This window comes from Hemicordylus capensis, chromosome 2, assembly GCF_027244095.1.
Source record: "Hemicordylus capensis ecotype Gifberg chromosome 2, rHemCap1.1.pri, whole genome shotgun sequence".
NCBI classification, from domain to species: domain Eukaryota; kingdom Metazoa; phylum Chordata; class Lepidosauria; order Squamata; family Cordylidae; genus Hemicordylus; species Hemicordylus capensis.
In genome coordinates, this window is record NC_069658.1 from 188,717,030 (window position 1) to 188,726,911 (window position 9,882).

Sequence of the window (9,882 nt, forward strand, 5' to 3'; positions counted from 1 at the left end):
AAGACTTCCCCTCTGAGGGCTCTAAAACGAGGGACAAAATGCTCGTAAGAGGAGGGTGGTAATCAGAGAGTTTAAAAACAGGAAGGATCTCAAGTCTGCATCCATAAAAATGGTTGAGGAGAGCTCCAAAAGTCACGGCCCAGTAATGGCTTTATTAGCCCCAAACAGAAAACGCACATGACACAGAGTAGTGTGAGCAGCTTTACCTATATTCTTTGTGGATTGAAGGAGACCTGCAAATCTTTGCACAAGATGCAGAGATGGCAGCCAGGGCCAGACTGGGGGCACTGAGAGGGCGGTGGAATGTATGTGGGGAGGGCGATGGGTTTTGAGCAGAATGGGTGGGAGTATTCACTGCTACCAAGTGTGGCACAGGGGCGCCCCATGGGTGGGGCGCACTGGGAATATGCCCTGTTGCCCTGTGGGCCAGTCTGAGTCTGGTGGCAGCTGGCAGGGGATAAGAACATAGGAAGCTGCCATATACTGAGTCAGACCATTGGTCTGTCTAGCTCAGTATTGTCTTCACAGACTGGCAGCGGCTCCTCCAAGGTTGCAGGCAGGAATCTCTCTCAGCCCTATCTTGGAGATGCTGCCAGGGAGGGAACTTGGAACCTTCTGCTCTTCCCAGAGCGGCTTCATCCCCTGAGGGGAATATCTTGCAGTGCTCACAATTCTGGTCTCCCATTCATAGGCAACCAGGGTGGACCATGCTTAGCTAAGGGGACAAGTCATGCTTGCTACCACAAGGCCAGCTCTCCTCTCCTGTTGCTAATTACTTAAAAGGTCTGGGACCCAAGCCCTTTTGATAATTAAACTCAATCACACCCACCCCCCAAAATAATTATGTATGTGGTTTTTTTTTAATTAAGTCTCTAATATTATAATACAGCAACTATGAAAGTGGAAGTAGCAGGGAGCAAGGGCGGCTGGGCAGGGCGCTTTCCAGATCGAACGCTACCACAGTGTCACAACGTATCCCTTAAGTGTCCTTCTTCTGCAACTGCCTGTGCCTTGACATCGCATTCCAAGTCCCTGCACTGTAAGCAAGGTACCGTTCACATTTCTGATGCCTTCTTTCATGTTTTATTGCTGTATTACAGCCCTATAACATCGCATCTGCATTAAAAAAAAAAAAAAAAGCTGTATTTGCCCGTTGTAAGAGGCAACAGATTTCAACTGCAGTTTTAAAATTGGCACCACAAAACATCACAGTGTACACCACTTTTTGTGGTGTAAAGCTCTCTGTCTGGAAACCACCCAGGCGCCTCCACTGTTGCACCTCCTTTCTGGAAGAGGTCATGAAGGAACGGGGTGGCTGATGCAAGGGAACATGAATCTGTAGCATCTGAGTGAAGGAAACAGATGAAGAAAGACCACCACTACCTCTTTCTCTCTTTAATGATGGCTGTCACAATGGCTGAGAACCATTAGATAGAATGGACGTTGCAAAGGTCCTGAGAGGCAGAGGAAGAGGCCAGGTAAGTATTCTTGGAGCACAGCAGCCAATACAGCAAGAGTCTGATGGTGAGACATTATAAAAGCTGAACAACTATATTTTGGTCATACATTTTTGTGGGCCAGAACCCACTTGGACAGAAACAACCAACTCATGGTAAAACAAAAAACTCAATGAGTCTAGCATCCTGTTTCCAACAGAGGAGAGTCAGATGCCTTTGGAAAACAAGTACGTACACAGGGTATCAAGGGAACAGCCCTCCCCCCAGCATCTGGTATTCAGAGGTATGGACTTGGAGTTTCTAATCAGCAACTTATGAGAGGAAGAGGCAAGTAACAGGAAAGACTCCTGCATTTCTAATAGTTGTGAGCTTTCCTCACTTTTGCATGACAAGCTTTGCTTTCATTCCTCTTTCTAAAGGTCAAGTGTGCCATCAAGTTGATTTTGACTCTTGGTGCCCACAGAACCCTGTGGTTTTCTTTGGTAGAATACAGGAGGGGTTTACCATTGCCTCCTCTCACACAGTATGAGATGATGCCTTTCAGCATCTTCCTATATCACTGCTGCCCGATATAGTACCAGCAGGGATTCAAACCAGCAACCTTTTGCTTGTTAGTCAAGCATTTCCCCGCTGTGCCACTTAAGGTGGATATTTCTCTTTCTACCAAACTGTTAAAAGGTACAGACTCCCCTAGTGGTCCTCCCCTGGTGAAGTACTATTTCAGCAAGTTTCAGACCTTGCTCAAAAATGATATAGTCCCAGCAAACCTATGGCACCTCCTCACCTCACTTTGTGGATTAAGAGCAGAACTTAAATGTAGTTCTGCAATGGTTTTTGCCCAGGACTTTCATTCAGTGCAGATGGGGAATTGTGGAGCTGTTTAACCCTTTCCTTCCCAGACTTCGACCTGCTCAAAATCTCTCACAGACACCTTGCCAACCAGCCAGAAAAAGCGTGGCCTGGCCTGTTCTTGTGCCTTTATTAAGAGTTTGATGAGCAGAAAAATTAGCAGCTAAAGTTTATTATGGCACAGAGGCCAATGTTATCACCTTCTAATTGCTGCAGATCAAATGGCTGTAAAAGGCACAGCTAATGAGCCTGTGTATATTAACACTGTATACTTTAAATGTTGTTGAGAGTTAGGGTTGCTTTCAGGACCAGATGGTGGGATAAAAACATTTGAATGAATACATAAATAAAGGGCTGGTTCAGATGTCCCCTGTTCCTTCCAGCTGTACTTCTCCCGGAAGGGACGGTAATATTTGTGTAAAAATTCATTTTGGAAGATGCTGTTTGCCATTTCATAGCACTGCAGGGGTGTGACAAGCTGTCTGGCCCCTACCCAAGAGCGCATCCAGCTCTGATAATTTTTAGCACTTACATATTACAAGAAGGGAAATCCAGTCAGCACCACCCTGGGGTTTATCGCAGTTTGCACTCCACTTTCTGAGGGTTTCTACCTTATAGTTTGTACCTCATTAGTTACAAGCTTCCTCATTCTTGGGTTGGACAAAAAGGGGTTGCAAGAGCACCAACATTCAATCCAAAACCAGAACGTGAAGAAGTAAACGATGGCTGGCGGGGTGGGGGTGGGGTCATCCATGTTTTTGCTATTGCTCTACTTTCTACTAGATGTGGGGGGGACCCTCCACATGCTCAAAAGCACGCTGTCCTTAAAGTAAAATTCTTTAAAAGCCTCTCCCTGTCAGAACAGAAAAATGCTCTCTATCTTAGAAACCTTAAGCGCTTTTTTTTTTTTGCAAATTCAATTTTTATTGATTTTAACAATAGCAATATTATCATTCATTAAAAATACACACATAAAAGGTGGACTTCCCGCTCACATTTCTTCGTGAATCAACAACTATAAAATTTACCCTTGCTATGATAATAATTCAAAACATAAGTTCAAACCCTTACAAACATAATTAATCTAACCAACCTGCGATTTATACCTTAAGCGCTTTTAAAGAAGCTCCCACTTGGGCCAAAAGCATCCTGCACAGTTCACAGGCACTCAAACTGAGGTGGTATGTATCCCTCAAAACAGGAAGTGGAAAATCTTGACAGGAAGTCTTGTGCTGACCCTCTTCTTGTTGTCCTTGTACCAAAACATATTTTTTGTAATTGCTAACACTTCTTTTCCCCCCCTCAAAAATATATACCATTGAATCCATTATTCTTTCAGCCTGTTTATTCTGTATGCTAATTATATTTATTTATTTTGCAGAACCTAAACTCAGCTCATTCACAGTCTCAGAGTACAGACACTTAGGAGTGACTTGAGAACAGGGCTGCTCCACTTTAGCCCTTCAGCTGTTTTTGTACTAGGTAAAGTGTGCCGTCAAGTCGATTCCGACTCCTGGCGCCCACAGAGCCCTGTGGTTTTCTTTTTGTAGAATGCAGGAGGGATTTACCATTGCCTCCTCCTGCGCAGTGTGAGATGATGCCTTTCAGCACCTTCCTATATCACTGCTGCCCAATATAGTACCAGCGGGGATTCAAACCGGCAACCTTCTGCTTGTTAATCAAGCATTTCCCTGCTGCGCCATTAGGTGTCTCTGTACTACAACTCCCATAATCCCTAAACACAGTGGCCAATAGTCAGGGATTGTGGGCATTGTAGGTACAAGAGGGCCAACGTCGAGCAGCCCTGCTGTAGAATAACTAGCTTCGGGGAGCAAAGAATGTTATTGATGGGCAAGGATTTTGCTATACATTAAACGCTTGTAGAGATAAGGACATTAATGTTAGTTTATTTCCCGTATTAAGGAAGCTTGCTTGACATTTTGACATGGGTCAGATCGCTCGTAGAAAATACGATATTCCTGGAGTAGGCCAGACCTGTCAGTCTGCTTTCCAGGCTAGTTTCCTCTCCCTCTCCAAGACCATGGAGCGGGAAAGGCTGGGGTGAGGAGGAGAGAGGCCAGTACCAGGCAAGCTGGGCTCTGCAGGGGAGGTGATCCTGCACATGCGTCTGATTCAGACCTTATCCAAAAACCACACTGTAGCCTTGTTTAGTGGAGCAAAGCGGGAGGAAGTTCCTCCCCCCCCCCCCATGTTATGATGGGGTCTTGGGTGGGCACATTGGTGTCGTGATTGCCAGGGTGAATCAATCCACCCTTGCAATCACGGATGTGCCTGCCATCAGAGGGAGGGCTCTTTCCTCTTCAGACAAGCCCCATCATCACCATGAGCAGTGGGGGCACATAGGTGAGTGATGCGATGGGGGTGGAACTTCTGTTGGAGATGGAGACATTCCAGTGCATCGACCTTTTTGCACCAACTATCCTAATGACCACTAGGGGCATTGGGAGCAGAGATAGTGAGTGAGGGTCTCCTTACCTGTCTCTATGCTATGACTCCTGATCTGACTCTTCAGTACTTCCTGTGCTGAGTCACAACCCTTCCCTTCCTCCTAGAGAACAGATGAAAAAATCCCCCCCCCACTTACCTTTTCATTATGTAGTCCTTTAGATTAGGTTCAGGTCTTTCCTATCCGAGTGCACTTAACCAATAAATACTTAGTTTTTCGTTCTATAAGGATCTCCATGTGTATTTTCTCTAAACAACTGCAACAACTAAACCATCCTCTGCTACCCACTCTGTAACTGGAGTGTGTGCCCATTCCTCAATGCTCTGCTGTTTTACCCACTGGGGTAAAAATTAATAACCCCTAACAACTTCCTCCCCCTTCGCCCCATTGTACATGCTATCCCTTCAGACGTTTAGAAAGTTGGGCTTTCTAAACGTCTAAAGGGAGCTACAGTCTCACTCAGTCCAGCTCTTGGCCAGGAGGGAAGATAAGGGGTTGCCCTGGATTCTGGGCCAGTGGAGGAGTCTCCCACCTACCAGGCTGCACTGCCTTTTGCTGTTTGTTCTGGGGCAGAGGAATGAGTGAGGTGTCTTTAAACAATGGAGGCCTTTGGGAATAATCAATTCAAGCCATAGGACCATAATCTATGACAGTTTGTCTGACACTTTGCTGTGAAGTTCCAGTCTCATGGATGGGGAAGCAAAAGGAGGAGTGGGAAATGTTTTGCTAGGGAGACCCTGCTCCCCCTTGGAGTTATTCCTGCAGGCAATTCACAGTCCCCAGATGCTGGAGTCAAACGACATGTATCCATGCTTCTGAGCCCCCATGGGCATCTAGCTGGCTGCTGTTGGAAAAAGAAAGCTTGGCCTAGTGACTCCTCCACCTTGGCCACTTAAATGGGCCCTTGGTCTCCTCCACCAAGAGGAAAGATGATACAGGGAGACATGATGACTTGATTATCAAGCCAGATGTTGCCGGTTCGAATCCCCGCTGGTATGTTTCCCAGACTATGGATATAGGAAGATGCTGCAAGGCATCATACTACGCGGGAGATGGCAATGGTAAACCCCTCTTGTATTCTACCAAAGACAACCACAGGGCTCTGTGGGTGCCAGGAGTCGACACCGACAACAGCACACTTTTACCTTTACTTTAGACTTAGAGAGAGTAGACAGAGAGAAAATTTTCTCGCTCTCTGACAACATGAGAACCAGTGGCCATTCCATGAAACTGAAGGCCAGGGAATTTAGGACCAACAAAAAGAAGTACTTTTTCACACTGCACATAATTAGTATATGGCAGTCTCTGCTATGAGATGTAATGATGATGGCCACCAGCTTGGATGGCTTTAAAAGAGGCTTACACATGGAGGACAGGTCTATCAATGGCCGCTAGTCTAGTGGTTATAGGCCGCCTCTGGCCTCAGAGGCAAGATGCCTCTAATAGGCGAGCAACAGCAGAAGAGAGGGCATGGCCCCTCAGCTCTTGCCTGTGGGCTTCCCAGAGGCATCTGGTGGGCCACTGTGTGAAACAGGATGCTGGACTAGATAGGTCTTGGGCCTGATCCACCAGCAGGGCTGTTCTCATGTTCTTAATGCCTGTCTTCTTTTTGTGATGGAATATTGGGCAGAGCTGGAATGGAGAATTTCCCTCTGAAATCATCCTGACTGTTCTTGTGCCTTTAGCAGCAGCTGATGTCAGTAAGTGAAGCTGATGGAGCTAAATCTTCATACCTGCTCAGGTCTGCAAAGCAAGCTGCTACTAAAGACACAGCTACAGTGGCTGGTTGGAAATGTGGCAACTCTCAGCAGCCTATGGTTATCAGATCTTCATAGTTCTGGCATACAACTATCATTAACATAATCTCATTTGTGGGGGGTAGGGTAGGGAAGAGTTAAAATGTCACAACATTGTGGTTTAGAGAAGTGGCTCTTTTATATATTTTTTAAGCTTTGCACAATCTGGTTTCTGGGAACAACCATTCATGACACTGACCTATATTAAGTTCAAGAGCTGGATCCAATGCCAACTGCAACTGCAGCTCTTTACATCAGCCACAGTAGAAATTCAGCTTCTTCCTAAGAAAGGGGTGGGGACATTCAAGTTGAGTGGAAAAGACATTATCTGCAGAATGAGGAAGGCAGCAATGTCCTAAATGAAAAGTCCCCTTTGCTAATCTCTATCCTCTGCAAAGCAACAGACATGAGCTTCACTCATCAAATACGGCCGTAGTAGTTCTGGTGAAAGGCCCTGGCTATGTGCCAAAACTGAACACCTGTGAGGAAGAAAGCCAAGAGGAAAGAGAGGCAAAAAGAATGTTCTGGGGGGAAATGAAGTGTTTGGAATGAAAATTCTGTGCTTGGATTTTAGAGTTAGGGAGGAGCTTGGCTGGTTATTGGGCCTAGAAACAGGGTTGCTAACTGACCAGGGCACTTTCCAGCTTACCCGCTCAACAGCAGCAAAATGCTTTGGTTCGGGCAAATCGTATTCAAAGCATAAATACAGGTGGTGTAGTCTTGCGAAAACTCACACCCGGAAAATACAGCAACCTTTTATGCCAGACGTACTACGTTATGGCAATAAATCGCAGTGATTAAATCTGAAACAAGGCATCCAAAATGCGGACGGTACCCTGCTGACAGCGTAGGGACTGCGATGTCGCAACACAGGAAGTGCGGAAGCACACTTTGCAGAAGTAGCATATCATGAAGGAGAATAACCTATGGGGCAGGCTTAAAATAGGCAAGTTTTCAACTTATACAAGACTAGAATCAGAAAATGAACTCAGATAAATGAATCCTAGATAAAAAAAAAACATATCAGCTGATAGTCTGGGTCTATCTTCGCAGGTACATCGTGACCCCACTGCAGGGTCTAATATGGAAAGCACCCAGAAAGAAAACTCAGTTTAGATTGTTCTTATCTCCAGGATTCCCTCTATCAGGGCTGGACCTAGGTAATTGCTGCTGGTTCTTTTGGATCTCTCAGTGGCTTTCAATACCATTGGCCATGATATCCTTCTGGATCACCTGTGGGATTTGGAGATAGGAGGCGCTGTTTTACAGTGGTTCCGCTCCTATGTCTTGAGTAGATTTCAGATGGTAGTGTTTGGTGACAGTTGCTCTGCTAGTTATTCTGTCGATGCTCTGGTGCAAACAGGGAATAATGAACTCACTAGAGTTCACAGTCGTTCCTAAGCGCCCTCTGCGACCCACTTCAAAATCAGCCCCATGTTATTTGGAAAAACCACGGGAGCTAAAGCACCAAGATAGACAACTAGAGTGCAAGTGGAGGAAGACTGGGCACAAAACCGGCAGATCACAACACAAAGCAATGTGAAGATCTATGCTCTGGCAGTGTGGGTGGCAAAAGCGGTTCTTTTCTGCCTGCATTGCTTCCGCAAATCCATGTCCAGTTGATTAGTCTAGGGGTCATGAGGGGGCTAGTATATCCCCCCTCCCCCTTGAATATGAACTTGGAACCATCAGTTACTGGCTGTAATGTCTTCAATTGTTTTTTGGTGGATAAAATATTTCGTATTGGGGCTGAACTGGATTCCACAGATACTGCGAGTCTACTGTGAAGGTGTCCAGTAGTAACTGCTCTCATAAGATTAGATTGGATCACTTTCAGTTTGTGACTCCTGAAGATGTGGACAAACTGCTTCCGTCTGTACATCCTACAACCTGTTCTCTTGACCCTTGCCCAACTTGGCTTATTTCATCTGGTAATCGTATTTTCAGAGAGGGTCTTGTAAATATTATAAATGCTTCTCTGAGAGAGGACAGGATGCCTCCTTGTCTTAACCCCTGCTAACTTGGCAAAGAGGCACCTTTTAGCGTGGTGATTCTCTTTATTTAGCAGGGGGAGAGTAACTGGCCCTATCCACCACCAGCACAGGACCTCTAATGACTGTTGCTGGTGTCTATCTTGTGTTTCTTTTTAGATTGTGAGCCCTTTGGGGACAGGGATCTATCTTATTTATTTATTTATTATTTCTCTATGTAAACTGCTTCGGGAACGTTTGTTGAAAAGTAGTATATAAATATTTGTAGTTGTTGTTAAGGAAGCTATTATTCGACCTTATCTCAAGAAACATGCACTGGATCCCTCTGAGTTAGCGAATTACAGACCCGTTTCAAATATTCCATGTTTGGGCAAGGGGATTGAGTGGATGGTGGCCTCTCGGCTCCAGGCAGTTTTGGATGATACAGATTATCTAGACGTATTTCAAACTTGCTTTCGAGAGGGCTAAGGGGTTGAGACTGCCTTGGTTGGCCTGATGGATGATCTCGTAAGAACATAAGAAAAGCTCTGCTGGATCAGGCCCAAGGCCTATCTAGTCCAGCATCCTGTTTCACATTGTGGCCCACCAGATGCCTCTGGGACGCCCATAGTCAAGAGCTGAGGGCATGCCCTCTCTCCTACTGCTACTCCCCTGCAGCTGGTATTTAGAAGCATCTTACCTCTGAGACTGCAAGTGGCCTATAGCCCTCAGACTAGTAGCCACAGATAGACCTGACCCCCATGAATTTGTCTGAGTCCCTCTTAAAGCCACCCAGTCTGTTGGCTGTTACCCATCGTGTGATAGAGAATTCCATAGGTTGATTATATATTGTGCGGAAAAGTACTTTCTTCCAATTGGCTATCAACGGAGGTAGTGTGACTCTGCTGATCCTTTTGGATATCTCAGCAGCTTTCAATACCAACAATAGTATTCTTCTGGGTCACCTGAGGGAGGTGGGATTGGGTGGCACTGTTTTACAGTAGGTCCATTCCTACCTCTCTGGAAGATTCCAGATGGGTTCACTTGGAGACTGTTGCTCTGCAAAGCGAGAATTAAAGTATGAAGTTCCACAAGGCTCCATACTGTCTCCAATGCTCTCTAACATCTACATTAAACAGTTGAGAGAGATCATCAGGAGGTTTGGTGCAGGATGTTATCAATATTTTCATTCATTCATTTAACATATTTCTATACCACCCAAAACATGCATCTCTGGGTAGTTTACAATTAAAATCATTTAAACATTAAAATCAATTAAACACTTAAAATCATTTAAACATTACAGTCATTAACATTAAAATAATTTAAAACCCAACATTAAA